General features: G+C 38.7%; 1 non-coding gene across 1 annotated transcript; it reads right to left on the reverse strand.

Annotated features, from left to right (window-relative positions):
• Window positions 1-22,626: 22,626 nt before the first annotated feature.
• On the reverse strand, window positions 22,627-22,733 carry LOC127088597 (small nucleolar RNA R71). Its single transcript, XR_007790429.1, has one exon. It is a non-coding gene; the product is annotated as a small nucleolar RNA R71 (small nucleolar RNA).
• Between the last annotated feature and the right edge of the window lie 2,789 nt (window positions 22,734-25,522).

The following is a 25,522-nucleotide window of genomic DNA, read 5'->3' on the forward strand; positions in this document are numbered from 1 at the left end:
ACATATTCAGCCGCAGCGTTGCGTTTGGAGATCGGGGGATTTCGCAAGCAGGTCGTGGAACCGGTGAATTGTTTGCAACTTTGTGCAGGAAAATCTTGATCGAGCTCAGATCAAGTGAAGGTTTATACAAGAAGAGGTTCTTAGATTGTAGAATTCTGTCTTTGTATCAAAACCTTGTATCAACGGATTCGGCAATAATTGATAATCAAAGTTCTCAATTTCATTTGAAATTGAGAGGGAGACGTACCCACACGCGAGGACGACGTGGGGAACTTCCTTACCAAATCTCTGCGTATCGTATTCTTACCTTAATCTTCTTTACGTTTCAAAATTGTTTTGCAATTTCTGTTAGTGTGTGGTGATTGATCATTTTTCTGGACAGCAGTGATAATAAAACCTTTAGTCATACACCATTGCTGTTTATCATCAATCACATACACACCAACTGTTTGACAAAACGGTTAACTTGATTGTGTTCATTGGAAATAGAATTTAAGGATAAGCGCATTCAATTTGTTAGAATTCTGGTGTGAATTATTTCTGTCATTCTCATTAAAATCCAGCAACTGCACTTGCGTGTCTAGCTTTCTAGTAGCGGTTCAGAATAGACGGAAGTCGATTCGGGACCGATTTTTCCGCCATTTTTGAAAACTCTGATAAAACGTTAAATCCGTTAACTTTTTAAAGAGGTGATCTATTCACCCCCCCTCTCGATCACTAGCCACACCGTCTAACAAGTGGTATCAGAGCGCCGGTTCGCTGGTGCTCTGTGGCTGCCTGTAACAGTATGGATTCTGAACCAAAGGGGGCGTATAATAGAGCGCCTATTTTCAACGGTGAAAATTATGGCTACTGGAAAGACTGCATGCGAGTTCATATAAATTCTGTGGATAGGTTAGTATGGGCTGCCATTGAAAATGGTCCGTTTCAAATTACAATGACTAATGCGGCTGGCGCCATAGTACCTAAACCAGAAGATGATTGGAATGAGAAAGATGAGAAAAAGTGGTCGTGTGATTGGAGAGCTCGAAACATGTTAATTTCAGCACTTGGTGTTGATGAGTATTATCGAGTATCCCATTGCACGACAGCTAAAGAAATGTGGGACGCTTTAGAAGTTGCCCATGAGGGTACTACTGAAGTAAAACAGTCCCGCATTAACACACTCAATCAAGAGTTTGAGCTCTTTCGCATGAAACAAGGAGAATCCATCTCCGACATGCAAAAGAGATTCACCCATCTAACTAACCGATTGAATGCTCTTGGAAAACCTATTTCCAATGAAATTGCTACTAATAAAATTCTCAGGTGTCTTAGCAGGGAGTGGCAACCTAAAGTTACAACAATCAAGGAAGCCAACGATCTTACAAGACTTACGATTACAACACTGTTTGGAAAGCTGGAAGAACATCAGCAAGCTTTGGAAAGTCTTGAAAAATATGAGAATAAAAGTAAGAAGGAAAAGGAGAAGAAAAGAGACAAAGAGGGAGAGAAGAAGCCAATAGCTCTTGTGGCCTCTAGCTCTAAGTCCTCACGAAAAGAGCAAAGCGACAATGATTCAAGTAGTGACAAAGACTCAGATGATGAAGAAATGGGACTGTTTGTAAGGAGATACAATAGATTCATTCGAAAGAATGGAGTCAAGCATTCCGACAAAAATCTCATGAGGTTTCGAAAACAATCTACAAATTCGAAACAAGAAGAAAACAAGAAGAGTAGAGGAAGAGGATCATGCTTTAATTGTGGTAAATCCGGACACTTTAAAACGGACTGCCCTATGAAGTATAAGGACCAAAGAAAAGATTCACCAAAAGGGTACAGCAAACAAAGAGGAGCGTAAAAATCGTGTTTTAGAGGAGTTGGCAAGAACAATGCTTAATGAGGGTGGATTACCAAAATACTTTTGGGCCGATGCTGTTAGCACAGCCTGTTATGTTCTAAACAGAATCTCAATTCGCCCTATTTTAAACAAAACCCCTTATGAACTTTTGAAAGGAAGAAAACCAAACTTGTCACATCTTCACGTATTCGGTTGTAAATGTTTTGTTCTGAATAACGGTAAGGAAAACATTGGGAAGTTTGATGCAAAAGCGGATGAAGGTATTTTTCTTGGTTACTCAATGTCAAGTAAAGCATATAGAGTGTATAATAAGCGTTTACTTACTGTTGAAGAGTCGGTTCATGTTTCGTTTGATGAGTCTTATCCGAAAAATGTCGGAAAAGGTATTTCTTTCGATGACGCAGGTATATCTACAGAAGACATACTCAAGGAAGCTGTTGAGGAAACTGATCAGTCCAAAACAGCTGCCCATGAGAAGGAGGAAGATACTAGTCATGAAGAAATTGAGGAAGAAAAGACAGCTGAAGTGAATGATCTTCCAACAGCTTGGAGATCCTCAAAAGACCATCCCATCGACAACATTTTGGGAGACATTTCAAAGGGAGTAATGACCCGGTCTAAGATAAGTAATTTTTGTTCTCACTTCGCGTTTGTTTCACAAGTAGAACCTAAAAATGCCAAAGAGGCCTTGATTGATGAATTTTGGCTAATGGCCATGCAAGAAGAGCTTAATCAATTTAAAAGAAATGACGTTTGGGAACTTGTCCCTCGTCCGCGAGATCATCATATCATAGGCACTAAGTGGGTTTTTAGAAACAAACTTGATGAAAACGGAGTGATTACTAGGAACAAGGCACGCTTAGTAGCACAAGGATATAACCAAGAGGAGGGCATAGACTATGAGGAAACTTATGCTCCAGTTGCTCGCCTCGAAGCTATACGTCTTTTGCTTGCCTATGCGTGTTCTAAGGATTTTAAGCTTTACCAAATGGACGTAAAGAGTGCCTTTCTTAATGGTGTCATAAATGAAGAAGTATATGTTTCACAACCTCTCGGTTTTGAAAATGCTGAAAATCCAGATCATGTCTACAAATTAAAAAGAGCTTTGTATGGTCTTAAACAAGCCCCTCGGGTTTGGTATGAGAGGCTTAGCAAATTTCTAATTGATCATGGATATTCAAGAGGTAAAGTGGACAATACTCTCTTTATTAAACACAAAGGGAAGCACATTCTTTTAGTTCAAGTTTATGTCGACGATATCATATTTGGTTCAACTAACATACACTTGGTCGAAGAATTTTCTAAGGTTATGCAGGGTGAATTTGAGATGAGTCTAATGGGGGAGCTGAACTACTTCCTAGGACTGCAAATAAAGCAACTTGATGAGGGTACAGCAGTATGTCAAACAAAATACTGCAGAGAACTACTCAAGCGCTTTGGAATGAATGACTCAAAATCTATTGACACCCCAATGCCTACCAACGGAAATCTAGACAAGGATGAGCATGGTAAGTGTGTAGATGTCAAAAGGTTCAGAGGTATGATCGGATCTCTCTTGTATCTTTCTGCTTCTAGGCCTGACATCATGTTTAGTGTTTGTATGTGTGCACGCTATCAATCAAATCCTAAGGAATCGCACCTTAAAGCGGTAAAGCGCATATTTAGATACCTTCACGGAACACCTAAATATGGGCTTTGGTACTCCAAAGGAAGTGATTGTAGCTTAGTAGGGTACTCTGATTCTGATTTTGCTGGCTGCAAATCAGATAGGAAAAGCACCAGTGGCACATGTCACCTGTTTTCAAACTCCTTGGTCAGTTGGCATAGCAAAAAGCAAGTTTCTGTGGCTTTGTCAACTGCTGAGGCAGAATACGTTGCAGCCGGTAGTTGTTGCGCTCAGATTTTATGGCTGAAGCAGCAACTACAAGACTTCAACATTCAACTCAAACGTATTCCTATCAAATGTGACAACACTAGTGCCATAAACCTTACAAAAAACCCTGTTTTACACTCACGCACTAAACACATAGAGATAAGACATCATTTCCTTCGTGATCATGTTGAAAAAGAAGACGTTGTCTTTGAGCACGTTGATTCCAAAAATCAGCTCGCTGATATTTTCACTAAACCACTGGCAACGGAACCGTTCTTCAACATTCGTCGCGAATTGGGAATCTTAGATCTTTCTCAATTGATGTCATAAGCATGTTATCTCTTAATTATATTATGCCTCACCATGTTTAATAAGAGCTGTTTTAGATGTCAATTATCCATCTCACGAGTTCTCCAACAGAGGTAATATCAATCCTTTCTACAATCTTCTTATTGCTAAGTGATTGTGTATGTTACATCAAATGTTCTTACTCTAGTTGATACAAAATTTGATCACTTATACTCCTGTCCATATTGTGTGCACACTAAAATTTGACTTCTGAATCTCTGTTGAGCATAATCATCATGACAGTGCATAATGCATATTCATACTGCATTAAAAATTCATTAAAAACTGGTTCAGCATCAGTATGCATCGACACAAACAAAGCCTGCATCGATCCACATATTCAAAAATTCAAATTTTTTTAAAAACTGCTTCAGGATGTATCGATGCATCCATCGCATGTATCGACACACAGGGCAATTGTAAACACTTGGCATCGACGCATCCATCGAATGTATCGATACACAGGACAATTTTGAATACTTGGCATCGACGCATGACTATCTGCATCGATACATACTGATGCTATCTGCATTAAATGCATTTCTTTCTCTCTCATGCATCGATACATCAACCAAATCATATCACTTCCTATCTCATTACTTCATCTCATCTGCCCTCAAAACCCCAAAACCAGTGGCTAACCCTAATCCTTCTCATCTTCACTCTCTCTCACAAACGTAGTAAAACCCTAAATCTCAAATCACCATGCCTCCACGCACTATTCCAATCAGAGCCAAAGGAAAAGGAAAGGGAAAGGAAGCAGTCGGTACTTCTCAGCAACCACCAGATGTTCCTTCAAATGCCTTAGACATTCTTCATCCTGCCGTTGTTGCTGAATTTGAGGAATCCTTCAAGGCCAGGTTGGTAATGAAACCTCATATCTTTGATAAAACAGATGTTGTTCATTTGCACCTAAATGAAGTATTTGAACTGTTACATGCACAAAGACTTGGGTCCTTTCTATCTACAAAAGATGAGTATCATGAGGATTTCATCCGGGCCTTTTATGCTGGTTTACAAACTGGTAGAGGCTATATGTTCCGGTGTTCTATCGGAGTCAGAACATATACCTTTGAAGCCTCTGATTGGGAAACGGTGTTTCAAATGCCGCTTCCGTCGATGGCTGTCAAGTCCTGGCATGACCTGCATTTTGATCCTGAATTTGACCTGAGGGACTTTACAACTTCTATCCTAAAGATTGACAGACCGTTGAGTGAGGACGAACACGTCACGTCAGGTATGATCAAACAAACTCCGTGTATTCTTCACTGGATCATTACACACATTCTGCGTCCAACCAACAGTGGCCACTCTCGGTTGGATAGGCCTAGCATACATCTTCTCTACATTCTGCAAAATAAGATTCTCTTACATTGGGCGAACTACTTTGTAAAACGTCTATTTTATGTGCGAGACAGCTCCAAAACTGTGGCTCTAGGGTATGCCTCTCAAATAATGAAAATTCTTAAGTTTTGGAAAGTTGCAATACCTATTGTGCCTCTCCTATCTCCGTCGGCAGCTCAAGAGTTTGATTCTGCCACTCTATCGCATATGGGATATAGGTGGGACAAAGACCGCAAATGCTTCTATTTCTTCGAAAGAAAATCCAAAACCAGAATTTACAACTTTGACGTGCCTTCGGAACGCATCCATGTTGCTGAAGAACAGCCTGATGAAGAAATGCAGGATGCGCCTGAAACAGATGTGCCTCAAGCTGAGGCCAATACTGGTTGGGGTGAGTGGGTGCCACGAAGGTGGTCTCCCACCAACTACGTACCTGAACCTACAGCCCCTCCATTCTCCGGTGGTACTTCAGCCTCAACACCAAATGCGGACATCACTCATATGCTTCAACAGATGGAAATTGTCAACAAAGAACGCCATGAAGAAGCCCGGTACTGGCATGTTCAACAAACTGAATGGCACAACGAGCATCGGGACTGGCATGATGAGCATACACGGATGTATCACAATCAACACGCTTGGCACCAAGACTTGGTTAAATGGCATCAGGTTTTCTACAACGAAATGTCCGGCTTTATGGATGACTGCCGTGAAAATCCTGGGATTATGGACAGCTTTAGAAGCATTGAAGTTCAGAACCGATTTCGGCAATACTCCTTCATGGGCCAAAATCCAGACACAATGCCTCCTCCTCCGCCTCCGCCAAGCTACCGAGATCCCGACAGACATGATGAAGAGTCCTGTGGTGGCAACAATCCAAATTAACCCACCATCCTTGCATCTCACTGCATTTCATTTCATATTGCTCAAGTTTCATTTTGTTGCACAATATACGGTTTAGCTTATGTAACTCTTAAACTCGTCCGTACCTTTAAAATGCTTTTCAATTTCTGTTTATCTCTATTTGTTATTGCCCTTACCTTTTGAATGATTCTTTGTGAATGATTCTTTAACTTGCAGCTTCTTTCTTTGTGATTGATAGCCTATTATCCATTTTTGCCATGCCCTGCAACACTTTCTGCCTGATAACTATGATTCTTCCTCTTTTTGATGTTGACAAAGGGGGAGAAAATGCAGATATGCACAAACTCAGGGGGAGTATCACACATCTTGCCAAGAATTTGCCATCATCAAAAAGGGGGAGTTTGTGAAAGAATTCTTTAACTTGAATTAACTTTTAATGATAGCAAATTGTGTGATCATCATCCAAATTAGTTGTGCATTGCATTACATGATATATTTGTGTTCTTACTTTGTCCTTTATCCCACTTTATTGTTACATAAACATACATATAAATCTACATTGAAAATTCCCTTAAAATAACTATTAAAATGCATTTTATATCAGTATGTATCAATACATGAGCCTTTGCATCGATACATGTAACCTGTGATTAATCACAAAACAATTTCTGTTCAGTATGCATCGATGCATACGAGCCATGCATCAATACATGGAAGGCCAAAAACTCTATGTATCGATACACACGATTCCTGCATCGATACAGGACTACTTGAGACTGCCTGTGCATCAATACATGAGCATTAAGCATCGATACATATCAGTGTAAAAATCACATGCATCGATACACACGATTTATGCATCGATACATGAGTAATTGATTTCACCAAATATTCACACAACTTACAGTATGTATCGATACACACTCCTATGCATCAATACACAAAGTTGTTTTAAGTCATAACAGCAACTGTTTTTGCAGAATATAAGAACAGGTTTCAACAGCAGATGCAGGCAACGAATTCATTGAGGGAAAACAATTGAACACAGATCAAAAGCAGTGTTGGAGCAATTGTTTGTGAGCACATAGAAACCTGAAAGAGACTTCATCTTCTTCATCTTCTCAATCACTTTTCTTCAAGAACATTTACACATAACAATTCATGTTCTTTGGATTAAAGAAGCATCGAGATAACGTTCAGTGGTACGATCAAGGATCTAGCTGTGGGTTGTAGTGGAACGATCGAGGATCTAGCTGAGTCGAAGATTGAAGGGGGTTTCTAGGAAAAACCTACTGGTTTGTCCTTCAAGAACTGGTGTGTTCTTGAGGGTTTGGGAGTCACATTTGCAGAACATATTCAGCCGCAGCGTTGCGTTTGGAGATCGGGGGATTTCGCAAGCAGGTCGTGGAACCGGTGAATTGTTTGCAACTTTGTGCAGGAAAATCTTGATCGAGCTCAGATCAAGTGAAGGTTTATACAAGAAGAGGTTCTTAGATTGTAGAATTCTGTCTTTGTATCAAAACCTTGTATCAACGGATTCGGCAATAATTGATAATCAAAGTTCTCAATTTCATTTGAAATTGAGAGGGAGACGTACCCACACGCGAGGACGACGTGGGGAACTTCCTTACCAAATCTCTGCGTATCGTATTCTTACCTTAATCTTCTTTACGTTTCAAAACTGTTTTGCAATTTCTGTTAGTGTGTGGTGATTGATCATTTTTCTGGACAGCAGTGATAATAAAACCTTTAGTCATACACCATTGCTGTTTATCATCAATCACATACACACCAACTGTTTGACAAAACGGTTAACTTGATTGTGTTCATTGGAAATCGAATTTAAGGATAAGCGCATTCAATTTGTTAGAATTCTGGTGTGAATTATTTCTGTCATTCTCATTAAAATCCAGCAACTGCACTTGCGTGTCTAGCTTTCTAGTAGCGGTTCAGAATAGACGGAAGTCGATTCGGGACCGATTTTTCCGCCATTTTTGAAAACTCTGATAAAACGTTAAATCCGTTAACTTTTTAAAGAGGTGATCTATTCACCCCCCCTCTCGATCACTAGCCACACCGTCTAACATTTATTTCCTCAAGTGACTCTGCGCAGTCTGTATACTTGAGAGGACTAAGAGATCCTTCTCTTAGACGTTGGTTGTAATAATCTTTCAAGATTAGTGGATTAAGTCCTTATTGAAGGCGAAATCACCTTGGCCGGGTGGACTGGAGTAGCTTTGTGTTATAAGCGAACCAGTATAAATTCCTTGTGTGGTCTTTGTCTGAAAAAACGCTTATTTTCCAAAACAATTCAAACCCCCCTTTCTTGTTTTTCTCACCTTCAGAACCTACTTCACCCAAGAAACCCACCGCAAACTCCAGAACCACTTCCATGGTGGTATAAGCCTGAGCTCCGTTGTGCTTTTCATCAAGGAGCAACCAGACATGATATCGAGAATTGTTATCCGCTCAAGTATGAGGTTCAAAAGCTGATACATAGTGCAATGGTGTCCTTTGAGGACTGTGCGCCGAACGTGAAAGCAAATCCAGTACCCGCCCATGGAAACTCTTCTGTGAATATGGTGGATGGTTGTCCTGGAGAATTTAAGGTTTTTGATGTGCGTTTTATCTGAAGATCCTTGGTGCAGATGCATAAGGACATTTGTTTGGTAAGTGACTGTGAACATGACCATGACGGTTGCGTTATCTGTAGTATTAACCCGAGGGGTTACGAAGTTGTGAAAAAGGACATCCAACGACTGACGGATGAAGGCATGATTCAAATTGTTCAATCCCGTCATGTAGATGACGATGTGAATGTCATAATCCCCATTTTCAAGCAGCCAGAGAGATTGGTAATTCAGTACGACAGTAGTAACAATAACAATGTCAGCAATAAATCAGTATCGCCGTTGGTTATATGGTTAACGGGCCTAATCCCATATTTATCTGATAAAGTTGTGTCGTATCAGTATAATGCTACAATGATAAATAGGTGGTCAAGAGGTCCCATTGCCTACGACCTGCTCTGTAGTGAGCATTGCTGATGTTACCAAGGTGACCCGCAGTGGTAGAGTGTTTGGGCCGGTGTTCCCAAAGGATAAGGAAGAATTAGTTGTTGGAAAGAAGGTGGAAGTGCCTGTTGTAGATCCAGTTGGTGCTTCAAAGGGTAAGTATGGTGAATCCAGCGATTTGAAGGCTAACAATGATGATGACGTACTTCGGTTGATCAAGAAGAGTGAGTTTAATGTGGTGGAGCAGCTGCTCCAAACCCCCTCAAAAATCTCAGTGTTGTCTCTGCTCATGAATTCTGAAGCGCACAGAGAAGCACTGCAGAGAGTTTTGGAACAAGCGTTTGTAGAACATGATGTTACAGTGGATCAGTTCGATCATATTATGGCTAACATCACTTCTTGCAACAATCTTAGCTTTTGTGATGAAGAACTCCTTGAGGAGGGCAAGAATCATAATCTGGCTTTGCACATTTCTATGAATTACAAAAAGGATGATTTGTCCAATGTGCTACTTGACACCGGGTCTTCGTTGAATGTGCTGCCAAAGTCAACACTGTCAAAGTTATCATATCAAGGAGCACCTATGAGGTATAGCGATGTAATCATCAAAGCTTTTGACGGTTCGCGCAAAACAGTTATTGGTGAAGTGGACCTTCTAGTTAAGATAGGTCAGAGTGATTTTTAGATTACTTTCTAAGTAATGGATATCCACCCGTCCTACAGTTGCTTGTTGGGAAGGCCATGGATCCATGAGGCAGGAGCTGTTACCTCCACATTGCATCGGAAGCTCAAATTTTTCAAGAATGGGAAGCTTGTGATCATTGGCCGGGAGAAGGCGATGTTGGTTAGCCACCTGTCATCTTTCTCTTATGTTGAAGCTGAGGATAAGGTTGGAACTCTGTTCCAAGCCTTATATATTGCTGCTGAAAAGAGAGTTGGGGCACCCATGTCTTCATTAAAAGATGCCAAGAAGATTGTGGAAGAAGGCAATATTGATCAGTGGGGGTGCATAGTAGAGGTCTCCGACAACAAAGGCATAACCGGTTTGGGATTCCAGAGAGGTTCATTGTAACACCCTTCTAAAATACCCCAAATATTAATTAAAATAATAAACATATAATCAGAGTAATAGTGCACCAAGGGTGTCACACAAACATTCCACACCATGTAAACAATATAACAATCATGCTCTTTTATTTAATTTAAATATAAAGTATTTGCACAATTACGCAGCGGATAGAGATCAACTCAATCATGCAAAACATGTAACATCACATGTAATTTAGTTCAACCACAACAACAATAATAATCAAAGTGTTCCCGCCCGATGTTACATCTATCAGAGCATGACCCACTAGGAAGACTACACTAGACTCCAAGCTTTTGCTCCTACTCAACTCATTTCTCGTTACCTGAAAAATAGTTGTAAGGGTGAGTTCCTCAATCAATATAATAAGCATTATAAAACAACATGTAATGCCAAGTAATTAACACATCAATCACCCTAATTGCAATACACATTCAGTAATAGCTCATTGGCTTAAACGTCATTCTCAACATCAACATACAATACCAGTATAATCTCAAATCATACATTACAACAACAACACAACACACGTATAATATTGGAACACATCCATTCATATTATACGCCATACATATTTTTATGCAATGAGACTCTACACATGCGGTACCGACTATTCTCGAACATATAGTTCAAGCTCACCGATCCCTCCAGATACGGCTACTAAGCTCACTAGTCCCACTCATTTGAGACCTAGTGACTCACTCACTAATTCCTCACCATGGGAATTAGCTACAGCCCCGAAGGCTAGACTATGCAAGCTAATCATCTAGCATGCAAACATCAACAACAATTCACAACGATTCACTCACCAATTCCTCACAATGGGAATTAGCTACAGCCCCACAGGCTATGCCATGCACACTAATCATCAAGCAATGCAGCATCAACAACAACTCACAATGGACATATGCTCACACTCTAAGCCATACAACAGTCCATTCACAAATACATGCATATATATACATTCACAACATTTTGCATATCATCATACATCATCAATACATGTATCAACACATCATCAACACATGTATAAAACACTTCCTCAACACATGTATGAAACACCTCAGCAACACATGCATAAACACTTCTTCTGCCTTGCTCGCTAGGCGAGGCAGTGGCGAAGCTCTGGTTCGCTAGGCGAGCTCAAGGCGAACAGCTCCAGGAAATTGGTAAATTAATTCGCTAGGCGAGCTCAAGGCGAAGGTAATAGCGAACTCATTCTGTTTTGGTGAAAAACACAGCTAGCACTCACTCGCTAGGCGAAGCTCCAGCGAGTCCACAGCGAACATTACAGTAGCAAAACCTCTCAATCTCGCTGGGGCGAGGTTGAGGCGCGTTCCTTCGCTAGGCGAAGGTTATGTTCGCTAGGCGAACATGACAGTTCACCAGACGCGTTCTCTTTGGGCAGGGATCTCATGTGCCCATTCCAGACCCTTCCCACTCAAACTTACCCGTCGTCATTCATCACCAATTTATCGGTTTGATTACACACACAATTATCAATTTGATTACGGTTTTCACTGGCCAAGTCCTTTGCATAGGGAATGTTGTCTAAATTCTAAGTCCAATTGTCTTAGATCAAACCAACAGTCCACACAAAATGTTTTTTAGGGTTTTTGATATTATTATGTATATTAATGGTCAAATACCACACAAGCAAACATAATATACACAAGCAAAATATATCACAAAATATGGTCCAGATAGACAAAGTGAAAATAACATTAACATAAACAATTAGAATGGTAAGAATAATGGCAAATGAATAGAAGCTTAAAAATTAAAGTGCATTAAAAGTAAATGGCTTGAAATTAAATGTTAGTTGTTAATGAGTTAGAAGTTAGTATTGTTTTTTATTTTTATTTTTGAAGTCATTCTTTGGAGAAAACTCAACCCACATATCACAAGCATGGATCCTTGAACCAAGACATCTTCCAAAGGAAGGAAAAAAGGCTAAGTTTCCATACAATACCATGAAAGAGGGGAGACTTACAATCTCACTAACTAGAATGTTATACCTTTTGTGTCAAAAATTTAGCGCTATGTTAAGCAATCGTAATCGGACTTATGTAGAAGTCACAACTATTTGAGGTCGGACAATAGAACTTTGGTGTTAATGTATGTTAGAGACATAGTATAATGGACTATGCTCATGAAACATACGACACACAAAGAAGAATATTCAAAAGAGGTGACCTAATCTCATCCATACTTATGTTGATTTTACAATCAACTAGCCTTAGGATATTGAGATATCATAGGTCAAATGAAGTGGATTCATAAAGAAGGGGAATTAGATGAAGAGGGAGGGGAATGGATCAAAACTCAAATTTGACAAAGGAGGACTTTTACCAAATTAAGATTATTCATTCATTTTGGAAGATGGAATGTACATTTGATCAAACTTATACAAACAATCAAAATGGCACAACGTAATTATTTGGCATTTATTCAATTTAAAAATACTAAAAAATAATGCATTAAATTAAATATGGTTTGTCAAATTCCTAAAACCTCATCAAAACACCAAATAAATGGCCATGAGATTTATCATAGGTCAAACAAAGTTAAAGGACCTTGGAGAAAAAATTTCAGAATTTTTGGAGATTTAAAAGTATTTTTAAACAATTCAAAATATTCACAAAATCAATTAAATCATGAAAAATATTAATAATGATCCAAAAAATAATTTGAATTCAAAATATGAAAGAGGATTTTAATTAAAATTTTTTGGTGAAACTCTCATTTTTTTTGGATCAATATTAAAATTAATATGAATTAATGAAATAAAACAAATTAAATGAAATTCAAATAATAAAAAAAAACGTGGACCACTTGATCTCCCTCATTAATTGAGGTGGCATAATAAGTGGTCTAAAATGCGCGTTCCACCAAACACATGAGTCAACGCGCCACACCAATGGTATTCAAAAGCAACGCTCAATATTAAAACGATTTGAACTGATAATGTGGCTCAGAACTTGTCCAGCACACCACCAGCACTGAAACTCCGGTCACCTCCTCAAGCGAGGCTCACCGGACTAGTTCAGTCATCATCATCACATAAATGAAAAAGGAGGACATGATCTGAAAGAAAAAATGACGTAGAGCACGAATCTGGCCTCAATTTTAACTAACTTCAAATATATAGAAAGATATGAGGAGTTGAATTTTTTAGGTGTATCAACTGAGTTGCTTCGATTTGACCTCAAAGCAACACAATCTTCTTGCCTACATTGGTAGGACTTCAAACAACCAAAGATCCAAGAGAATTGATGATAATTGAGTGAGAATCATAGAGAAGAATTTTTTTGGAAAATAGCTTCAATGTTGTGCAGAACTGGATCTTGCTTGCTTCAAACTTTGCTTGATCACCTTCAGGAAGCTCGTAGAAGTGGCTTGGCAATCGAACAAGGCTTTGGATCCTGGAGTTTTTAAATCTCCAAACAGTGAGATTCAAACTCAATTTTCAGATTGAAAATTCTCAGGTTTTCCTTTGAATTGTGAGGGTTTGAAAAGAGGGACAAAGCTGGTGCGCAAGGGATCCTTCAAATGAGCTCAGAGGGCATGTATTTATAGCATGAGGGAGTGATATTTGCACACTTGCATTTACTTCCAAATTTGGCAATGTCATGCACAAGCTTGCATGGGCGTGTACAGGCCCATGAAGCAATCTATTTTGGTCCAAATTCAATTGTTCTGAAGTCTCAAAGAAGCTTGAATAGCAAGGCAATGTGAAATGGTGTTTCGAACATTTGATCCTTCCACTTGATGCACATCTATTAAGACCATGTGCAGCCCTAGCAAACCTCATCCAAAATGCATGAAATAGGAGTCTTTGGAAATCTTAGATCAAGGGGGAACAAATTTGATGTTGGACACTTTTTCATTTGGAACTTGGATCATGTTGAACTTTTATGTGGAAGTTTGGAAATTTCAACATGTTGAAATGTTTTCTAAGTGTCAAGTCATATACCTCAATGTTCCATCTTACTTAACTCTTTATGTGAGCTCTAAATGAGAAAAGTGTCTTCATCAAAGTTGTAGCTATTTCAAAGAGCTTCAAAATGGTCATAAATTTCATGTCATTTGGATTTAGGATGATAGAGTTATGCATTTTTGAAGTTGAGGAAAATCACTTGTTCAATGGTGTAGGGCAAAAATGACCTATAATGTATCCTCATATCACATGCTCATAAAAGTTGAATTAGCTCTCACTCCAAACATAAAAGTTGAAATAGGCATCTTGAATTTGATTTTGCAACTTGGAAATATTTCATCTCATAAAAAATTGAGCAAGTTATGGCCTTGGGAATCTGACTTTCAAATTAGGGTTTAGACAAAATGACCTATAATGTTTCAACATAGAAAATGATTTTCCAAGAAAAACTAGCTCTGGGTCTAAACATGAAATTTGTTTTAAATGTAATTTAGAGTAACTTTTCTCTTGGAATCATTTTCATATGGTGAAAATTATAGGAGATAGGGTCTAGGGAGACCTAGTTTTGATCGGATGAATTCATCTGGCCAACCACTATCAACCAACTTGCTAAATTCCAATTCTCTTGACTTTTTAGGTTAATGGTAGATCATATATTCATAAGATGATGAAATTTGAAATGTCCCTTTATAAATTTGATCAATTTGTGAGGAAGCTTGTTGAAGAAGTTACTTAAGATACCCAGACAAACTAGAGTTTCCAAGGTAAACTACCTCCAAAATCCTGAAGAATACTTTATCAAAGTAAAATATGAAGATCATGGGGACTCATATATGATGCTTTGAGATATTATGGATCCATCCTTGATTGTGCTTTTACCCTTGAGGGTCTTAAACCCTTGAGAGCTTGCTAGATCAATGGGGATCATGCCCTACCTATAAAAGAGTTAGGCAAATGCAAACAAATTTTTGGTATTTTGGTTAGTAAAATGATAATATACAAGTATGATACAATCACATGGTGCTTGGTGATCACTCCCCAAATAAACCCAATGAAAGAGGGGTAAGGAGGATGCCAAGGTATGATCCCAATGCTAATGCATATGATGAAGTTGAATGAGGGATCTTAGGGTCAAAATTAGGGTCTTATAGCTGCCCCTATTTAAGGACATTCTGACTAAGGAAGTGAAGGTTAAAATCTTCATATCGACTCAGTAGAATGGGCTTATATAACAACATAGAAACAAATTTTGGTCCCTAAGAGACCTCATGATGCATATGATACGAATGTAAAAGCGAGTTCTCTGTGGGGAAATATTGCCACAAAGGAAAAGAAATTAGAGAGGCCGAAGGTCCGCGGGGGAACTCTGTAAGGAAAACTCACTGAGGGAGATAGAGACTCCGAGGGGATAAAAAGGGTTATGCGTAGGCCAAGCTACAACTTAAAAACTGCTGGGAGACTAGAGGAATTCCATGAAAGTGGAAGGACTCAGCCGAGGAAACAAAACATCTGCAGGGGAAACAAGTAGATCAGGATAAAACTGACATACTCGAATCTTGCAGGAAAAACGATGTCACTAAGGAAATGCACACTCAACTCCAACTGGGGAAGAAATAATCTTCAACATAGGAGGAGCAGAAATCTACTATCCATTACCGGTTACTGGGTAAGGAGATAATAAATATCTGACAGAGAGGACACCGTCATCGGTTAAGATGAACATATCAAGGATGGCTCACTGGGAATCGCCACCAGGAGGGAGTATTCATTACCGGTTACTGGGTAAGAATAACCTTGCTGGGGGAAAACTGCATAAATAGGATTTACAACTACCAGTTACTGGGCAGAAGACCAAATATGAGAATATTCGTCACCGGTTAAAGTGAACATATCAAGGATAGACTCAAAGGAAAGGAAATATGTCATCAGTTAGGATGAACATATCAAGGATAGACTTTCTTGAGGATGTTTAAGGAGGATACTTGTCATCGGTTAAGATGAACATATCAAGGATAAACCCACTAAATAAAAAAGTAGGAATTACATCTATCGAAAGATGGATAGAAAACCATCAAAGTGAAAATTCATCATCGGTTAGGACGAACATATCAAGAATAGACTCTTTAAGGAGAGAAATTGGAATTACATTTGTCAGTTACTGGATAGACTACCAACAGAGGGAATACCCGTCACCGGTTAAAGTGAACATATCAAGGATATACTCTGCAAAAGGGAGAAAAGTAGGATTTACAACTACCGGTTACTAGGCAGAAGACCGCAAAGAGAAGAAAACCCGTCATCGGTTAGGATGAACATATCAAGGATTAACCCTCTGGGGAACAAAATAGGGATTACAACTACCTTTTTACTGGGTAGAATACCAAGGTGAGAGTATCCGTCATCGGTTAGGATGAACATATCAAGGATAAACTCAAAAAGGGGAAGAAAATATCCGTCATCGGTTGGGATGAACATATCAAGGATAAACTCAAAAAGGGGAAGAAAATATCCGTCATTGGTTAGGATGAACATATCAAGGATATACTTCCTGGGGAATCACAAAATGAATCCATTGGGGACTGCACTGGGGAGAAAACAGGGGTAATTTTGTCGGGTTTTGGGCAAGAAGTAGAAAACTGCAAACTAAGAAGGATATTACCAGTTATTGGGTAATAAACTCTTAGGGGACCCAAAGCATCTATCTAGGTAAGAGCTATAAAGGAATGGTCAATCAAGACTCAACCCAATGAGGTTATAACTCAAGGGGAGTGATTCCATCCAGATAATCAACTGGGAGGGAACTGAAGCAATAATCATCCACGAGGAAATAAATTAGTGGGGAAAAGAGAAAGGTTAAAGTCTTTTTGCTTAAGGGGCTGACACTCTACAATTGAGGGAGGACGAACACCAAACTCATATGGGGATAAAATATTACCATAACAGAGAATAAGAATCATAGGAAGGAATCAACCGCTGTGAACATGTAATTATGCAATCATGAAATAATATGAGTGTATATATGTATATGTATATGATGATTATGCTGACAAAATGATCGCAAAGGATACAAAGGTATCACAATTTTGATTCATTGGTACAATTCTTGGTCAATCCACAAGAGAGGGAGACAAATGCCGGAGAAAAGAGAGATCAACATCCCAAAGGCTCAAACCTAGATGGGGAAGGAGGAGATCTGCTGAGAAAAATGTTATCGAGTATGCGAGGAATTTTAGGTCAACACCATATCAAATAGGAGACAACCTTGCAGAGGAACAAGCGCGAAAAGCTGCTCAGAAACCAGGAGGAAACTCTGTCTGGGTGCGAATCTGATGGTGATTAGTGAGGAAACCAAAGTTCTACCGCAACCACACAATCTGCTGAGGATACCAACCTTACTCTGCTGGAAATAAATAAAACTGGCTGGGTAACCAACACAAGCTCCGTTGGGGAACTGAATTAACTAACTTGACCTGGGGATTACAAAGAATCAACTGCTTGGGGAGAACCATCAGTGCTTCACACTTAGGGCTTACTGCTTTCGAACTGCTCTTGACATTCCTTTTAAATGAAATCGATTATTTAAAATTACTGCTTTTATATGTTTAAGAAAACATGTTTTGATTAAAACTTTAATTTTCAAAAATGATCAGAATAAAATTTAAAACTATTTGCTGAAATAATAAGAGTAGAAACAATTGGATAAAAACTCAACTTTATTTAATAGAATGGTAGTCTGTAAATGACAAGACTCCGTAGATCTTTACAAAGTTGAAAATGGTAATTTACATGGAAAAGGGTTACATTGAATACAAATTACCACTAATCCTTCCGCCAACTCTTGACGTCCACTATTCTTTTGGCCGCCACTAGGGATGATGAATCACTGTCAACCATTATGCTCAACAAAGTTTTCCGATACTGAAGATCATCGGGATGCAGTTACTTGCTGTAATCCCTATTTTTTGCATAAATTTCCCCCATGTGGGGTACTCAATTTATCGGGATGATTATTTATGTTTTATGTCTCTAACTTTTGCCTCGATCACCCTTCCGGGTTTTCAATCCACCGAGACGCTCATTTTTGCCTAAGCCGCCCTTTCGGGTTTTCAACTTAGCGAGCTGTTCTTTTCTTTTTTAGGCGAAGTGTTTCTTGACTGCATCTGCATTCACAGGACGAGTGAACTCTTCACCATCCATAGTTGTAAGAATCAAAGCACCGCTTAAAAAGACTCTCTTAACAACATATGGGCCTTCATAATTAGGAGTTCATTTTCCCCTAGAATCTGGTTTGAAAGATAGAATTTTCTTGAGCACAAGGTCACCTTCTCTGAACGCACGAGGTTTGACCTTCTAGTCAAAAGCTTTCTTTATCCTCTACTGATATAACTGACCATGACACATTGCAGTCAATCTCTTCTCCTCTATTAAATTCAATTGATCATACCTGGTCTGACACCATTCAGCCTTAGTCAACATGGCTTCCATGAGCACACACAACGAAGGAATCTCAACCTCTACAGGGAGCACTGCTTCCATACCCTATACAAGAGAGAAAGGGGTTGCCCCTGTTGAAGTGCAGATGGATGTACGATACACGTGCAAAGCAAATGGGAGCATGATACGTCTCGTGATTGTATATAAAATATAGTCTATTGGGTACTTGACATAAGTTCACAATTCAGACGTTTTAGTTTTAAAAGATATCGAATCCACAGGGACTGATGGTCAAACTAATGCTATCGATGTTACTATGTTTAGCTAAGGAGATGATTTTTAGAGGTTTGGTTGAACAAAAATTAAATCTAAAGGAAATTATGTTTTTAAGAGAATATTAATGGAGGGATGTCAGTATGCAACACATTAATCGTCAGGGTTTCGATAAGTCACATGTGTTTATTTTAATTACCAAATATCTTTTAGTAGAAAATACTCATTTAAAAGGCTTTATCTCACACTCTCGTGATTGTTGACTCAGATTATACTTTTAAGTCAGAATATACGCTCTCGCTGTCCCATTTGAAGTTAAAAATAATTTTTGAAAATAAATAAGTTCTAATTGCGTTTAAAGTGCTCTTGCTATTTTTAAAATCAATGCCTAGTTTTTACTATCCAGTTCGACCCTCACGCTCTCGCGATTGTCGGTTCTAACCTTAGTTAATTTCTTACTCTCGTGGCAAAACCGTATTAAATAGCTTCTCACTCTCGTGACAAAGTTAATTAAATTTAAATTAAAAACCACAGCCAAAAATATTATTTGAGAAAAGAAGTTTACACCGATTATTATTAAATCCCGTCTAATTAAATTGTTTACATACCAATACCAATAGTTTAGTCGGACATGTTAGTTAATGCAAACACATTTGAACATAAACAACTTAACAATAAGCCAAACATGATTATTTAATAATAAAGCAATAATAATAATAATTGAATAAAAACCTGGAACTTTGATTAATCGAATATGCCGAATCTTGAAGTACTTGAGCAGTCCTCCACAGGTCGGTAGGATTCTGCTTCTTCGAAACAATTTCTTAAATAAATTAAATAGATTGTAGTAGTTCCCTAGTGTAGGAAACTACTACTTTTGGCTAAATGAAAAATGGAAAGGGAAAGGAAAAATCAAAGCTCTGAATGGAACGGTAAACAAATTGCAGTAAAAGAAAACAGTGTTGCTGAAGAAAATTAAATAGAAAACAAAATTGTTGTGGAAAATAAATGCAGAGAAAAATAGCTTGAGAGTTTGCTTCAGGGAGGCTCCAAACAAATGTGCACATAGGTTTCCAACTTCCATCCTTTTATAGTATCCATTTGGTCTTCATAGTTGAGAGAAATAAGGGTGACTTGGTTGAGTGAGAGATTCACGGGAAAGTGGGTTGAGGAGCAAAAAATGGGGCGTGTGGATCATTTCTCTTGAACAATTCATACGCTGCGTTTGGCCTTGTGACGGTCGTGGTGGGCTGATAACATGATATTATATCATATTTTAGGACTTAATTCAATTAAATTATATTATTATTTATTTCAATTTACTTCATTTTATCAGATATTACGTGGTATTTCCTTTCTATTTGTCTCATGTGATCAATTTGAAGCAAAAGTAAAAAAAGGAAGAAAAGGAGGTGCAAAAAGGAGTGAAAAGAAGCGAATATCAAAGCCCAGCCCAAAGCACAAGAACACAGGCGTTGTGCCTGTGACGAACGTCACAGAGGCTGTGACGAGCGTCACGCCTTGCACATTCCTGTAACGAACGTCACACATGGTGTGACGAACGTCACACCATTCCTACATTTTTGGCACCAGGAACGCGTTGAACCTATCTGCACGCTTGACTCTTTTTCAAAGTAATGGCTATATTTACGGAAGACGCTTTGAAAACCGTTACAGAGGGCACCAATATAAATAGCTACTTTCTAAACCTGCAGCAAGACGCTTTTTTCCAGATTTCGGCAGTTTCCAATTTTCTTTTTTTCAGTAGCTTAGGCATATCTTTTACATACTACTTTTGCAACTTTTATTATTTTCTTTTGGCAATTTTATTTTCTTCTCTAGCACTTAATTAGTTTTTCACATAATAGTTTCTACACCGGAAACTATTGTGTACCTTCTCACCGGATCTAACCTTACGTTAGAATCTAGTTTTTTTTATTCCTTCGTTTTAATTTGTTGGTTAATTGAAGAATTCAAGAACAAATCCTACCGGCTTGTGGTGGAGTGTTCAAGACTACTGTTTAAATTATTCAGGTTCTTTAATTATTGTTTAATGCTTTGTTTTATTATTTATTTATATTATTTGCTTGAGATGAGTCTGTTTATGCATGATAATTATTTAAGTTTGTTTAGCATGTCTGGCTAATTCGCTTAGATATCGGTATGTAAAGTAAGCGGAATGAAGGAATCAAAACTAAGTTGGTTTAATTAAGTTTAAAATTAAAATCGCTCTTTTTACGGTCTCAATTTACAGGTTTAATAACAAGGTTTTTGTACGAAAGTAAAAGACATAAAGAAGTTAAAATCAATAGAGCGAGAGTTTGAGGTTTTAACTGGACAGTGTAAATTGGACATTAATTCTAGATCAGGGCGAGAGCAATTTTTAGATTTAATTAAATTCTAATCTTTTTCAAAAAGTATTTTTAAAGATTGAATGTGAGGACGAGAGTTAAGCATTTGAATTTAATTATATAACCTAAGTCAACAGAGCGAGAGTTTGAGATAAGGGTGTTTAAACGGTTAGTGTTTTCTTAAAAAAGAGTTTCTACGGATTCTATTGTTTTCAAAAAGTGGTTTTTGACTTAACTATAAGTGACAGCTACGTTAACATAAAATCACGGTTTATTCAACAGAGCGAGAGTTTGAGATAAAACTTTTAATCAATAAAGTCAACTGAAAAGATTTGTTTTAAAACCAAGGGACCGACAAAGAATTGATTCCCTAATTACGACGAACTGCATACCGATATCCGCTTTATTAATATTTAATCTAGATCTTAGTTTAGTTTTTAGCTTTTCCACAAACAATCAGACATTATCCACCTTAGCTTTACGAAGTAACCTTAGATAACGGTATATCGATTCATAAGTCCCTGTGGGATCGATATCTTTTAAAACTACGCGATACAACTGTGCACTTGCAGTTTGTACCCCAATTCGACTCATAAAGTCGAGCGATCAAGTTTTTGGCGCCGTTGCCGGGGACTTTTATTTAATCGATATCGTAACTCTTCTGTTACGCTGTAGAGACTAAGGTTTCTTTTTCTTTTCTTTCTTTCATTGATTTGTATGCCACATACTCGCTCACAAGGCGAGCCGTTCTACTTACGAATCAACGATATCGAACTATATCTCCGAGTCTTACGACGAATTCGGGAATATCGTGCTGCAAACAATCTCCCTCCTGTCGAACTTCCTGATTTCAAAAATATTTTCCCTTCGATACCCGAGATGGCAGAACCAGCTTGTGCTCTTAGAGATTACGCCGCTCCATCGCAAGATGAACCGCATTCAAGTATTGCTCCGCCAGCAATCGAAGCAAACAACTTCGAACTCAAACCTTCATTGTTGCAGGCAGTGCAACAGAACCAATTCTCTGGAAATCCTACCGAGGATCCTAACCTTCATTTATCCGTATTTGTCCAATACGCTGATACTGTTAAAGCTAATGGTGTCACTTCAGAGGCAATTCGACTTCGTCTTTTTCCTTTCTCACTAAGAGATAGCGCTAGAAGATGGCTTCAATCTCTCCCCTCCAACTCTGTCACCACATGGAACGAGTTGAAGAAAGTGTTTTGTTGCCCGATATTTTCCGCCAAGCAAAACAGCTATGTTAAGAGCCCAAATAAATGGATTTAAACAGAAAGATAACGAGTCTCTTTTCGAAGCATGGGAAAGATACAAAGACATGATGAGACTTTGCCCACACCATGGTTTAGAAGACTGGTTAGTAATTCACACATTCTATAATGGTCTCTTGTACAACACAAGGTTAACAATAGACGCCGCTGCAGGTGGTGCACTAATGAACAAACCTTATGCTGATGCTTACCAGCTCATCGAAAGCATGGCCCAAAACCACTATCAGTGGGGAACCGAACGAACAATGGTGGAAAAACCTCAAACGAAAACCGGAATGTACGAGATAAGTAACCTTGATCATGTTAATGCAAAAGTGGATGCTCTGGTCCATAAAATTGAAAGTTTAAGTGTATCACCTCCAACCGCCGTGGTTGCTATAACTCAGAATTGCGAGGTCTGCGGAATCCAAGGTCACACTCCTACGGATTGTCAACTCTTGATAGGAATCCAAGCAAAGCAAGTGAACTATGCTCAAGGAAGCCCCTATTCGCATACCTATAACTCAAATTGGAAGAACCATCCAAATTTTTCATATAAGAATAATAATGCTTTGTACGCACCTGGACAATCTCCAAATCAAGCCCCAGCTATACCTCCGGGATATCAGAAACCGAACCCATCTACACATAATAATAACACCCCTAGGAAATCCAACTTGGAAATTATGATGGAAAACTTTATAGCTTCTCAACAACAAACCAATAAAGATTTCTTAAACCAGAATGTACACACTGGCGAACAAATCAAACAACTAGCAAGTAAAGTGGATGCCCTGGCTACCCATAACAAAATGCTGGAAACACAAATATCACAAGTAGCTCAACAACAAGCGCCTACTGCTGCCCCAACTGGTACATTTCCTGGACAGCCCCAACCTAACCCGAGAAGCCACGCTCATGCAATCATATTAAGAAGTGGAACGGAAGTGGAAGGACCGTCTGATCCAAGGATAGGAAACCAAAACCCTAAAAAGTCAACTGAGGAAGAAAGTAGACCTAAGGAAAAGGAAGAGAGTAATAAGGAAACCGTAGAAAAGAAGGAACCTTATGTACCTCCACCACCTTATAAACCACCTATCCCTTACCCTCAAAGGCTTGTTAAAACCAAAGATGCGGGCCAATTTAAAAAATTTGTTGACCTCCTGAAACAATTAAACGTCACAATTCCGTTTACAGAAGCTATTACGCAAATGCCCTCATACGCCAAGTTCTTAAAAGAAATTCTTTCTAATAAAAGGAAACTTGAAGATAGCGAAACTGTTACACTCCCTGCCGAATGTAGCGCTATAATCCAGAACATGCCTCCTAAACTCAAAGATCCGGGTAGTTTCTCTATACCCTGTCACATAGGAAAATTTGTCATCGACAAAGCCTTATGCGATTTAGGAGCCGGAATTAGTGTTATGCCTTTATCCATATGCAAGAGACTTGAAATGGGAGAATTAAGACCAACTAAAATGTCTGTGCAACTAGCAGATCGTTCCGTCAAATATCCTGTAGGAATTCTTGAAAACGTTCCCGTACGCATAGGTCAATTCTACATTCCAACCGATTTTATAATTATGGATATTAGAGAAGATGAAGTTACACCCATTATACTGGGAAGACCATTTTTAGCAACTGCCGGTGCAATCATAGACGTAAAACGAGGACGACTCACCTTCGAAGTAGGAGAAGAGAAAATTGAGTTCATTCTTTCCCAATTTTTGAAAGCACCTGTAATAGAAGATACATGTTACTTTATGGATATCATCGATGAATGCATAAAAGAAACAGAGTTAGGAGAAGACAAATCATCCGACTGTCCTGTAGAAGACAAACTCAACCAATGTTTGGCAATAACACCGGACCCTACGCAGTGTCTTAAGAAACCAACCCTAGATCTGAAAACACTTCCCAAAAATCTGAGATATGAATTCCTAGACTTAGAACTTTAACGACCAGTGATAGTTAATGCAGACCTAGGAAGACTCGAAACAGAAAAACTCCTACATATCTTAAGAAAGTATCCGACCGCACTAGGTTACAACATCACCGATCTTAAAGGAATAAGTCCTTCCATTTGTATGCACCGCATCATGCTAGAAGAAGACTGCAAAACTTCTAGAGAACACCAGAGGAGACTAAATCCAATCCTGAGTGAGGTGGTGAAGAAGGAAATAACCAAGTTATTAGAGGCAGGTATCATATATCCTATATCTGATATCAAATGGGTTAGTCCTGTACACGTAGTACCAAAGAAAGGAGGCATAACCGTTATTGAAAACGAAAAAGGGGAAACTATAACCAAACGAATCGAATCGGGATGGAGAATGTGCATTGACTATAGGAAACTAAACAAAGCAACCCGAAAAGATCATTTCCCTTTACCATTCATTGACCAGATGTTAGAACGATTGGCAAAACATTCACATTTCTGCTATCTGGACGGTTATTCAGGCTTCTTTCAAATACCAATTCATCCTGATGACCAAGAAAAGACGACGTTCACATGCCCTTTTGGTACCTTCGCTTATAGACGAATGCCGTTTGGCTTGTGTAATGCTCCTGCAACCTTTCAAAGATGCATGATGGCAATTTTCGCCGACTTTCTCGAAAACATCATGGAAGTATTTATGGATGACTTTTCCGTATGCGGACAAAGTTTTGAAGAATGCCTTGAGAACCTAGAAAGAGTTCTTGAGCGATGTGTAAAAGTAAACTTAGTACTTAATTGGGAGAAATTCCACTTTATGGTACAAGAAGGAATTGTTTTAGGACACATTGTATCAAATAGAGGAATTGAAGTAGACAAAGCCAAAATAGAGGTAATCGAAAACCTTCAACCCCCAAGAACCGTGAGAGAAGTACGAAGCTTCTTAGGAC

The sequence above is a fragment of the Lathyrus oleraceus genome, chromosome 5 (assembly GCF_024323335.1).
Source record: "Lathyrus oleraceus cultivar Zhongwan6 chromosome 5, CAAS_Psat_ZW6_1.0, whole genome shotgun sequence".
Classification (NCBI taxonomy): Eukaryota; Viridiplantae; Streptophyta; class Magnoliopsida; order Fabales; family Fabaceae; genus Lathyrus; species Lathyrus oleraceus.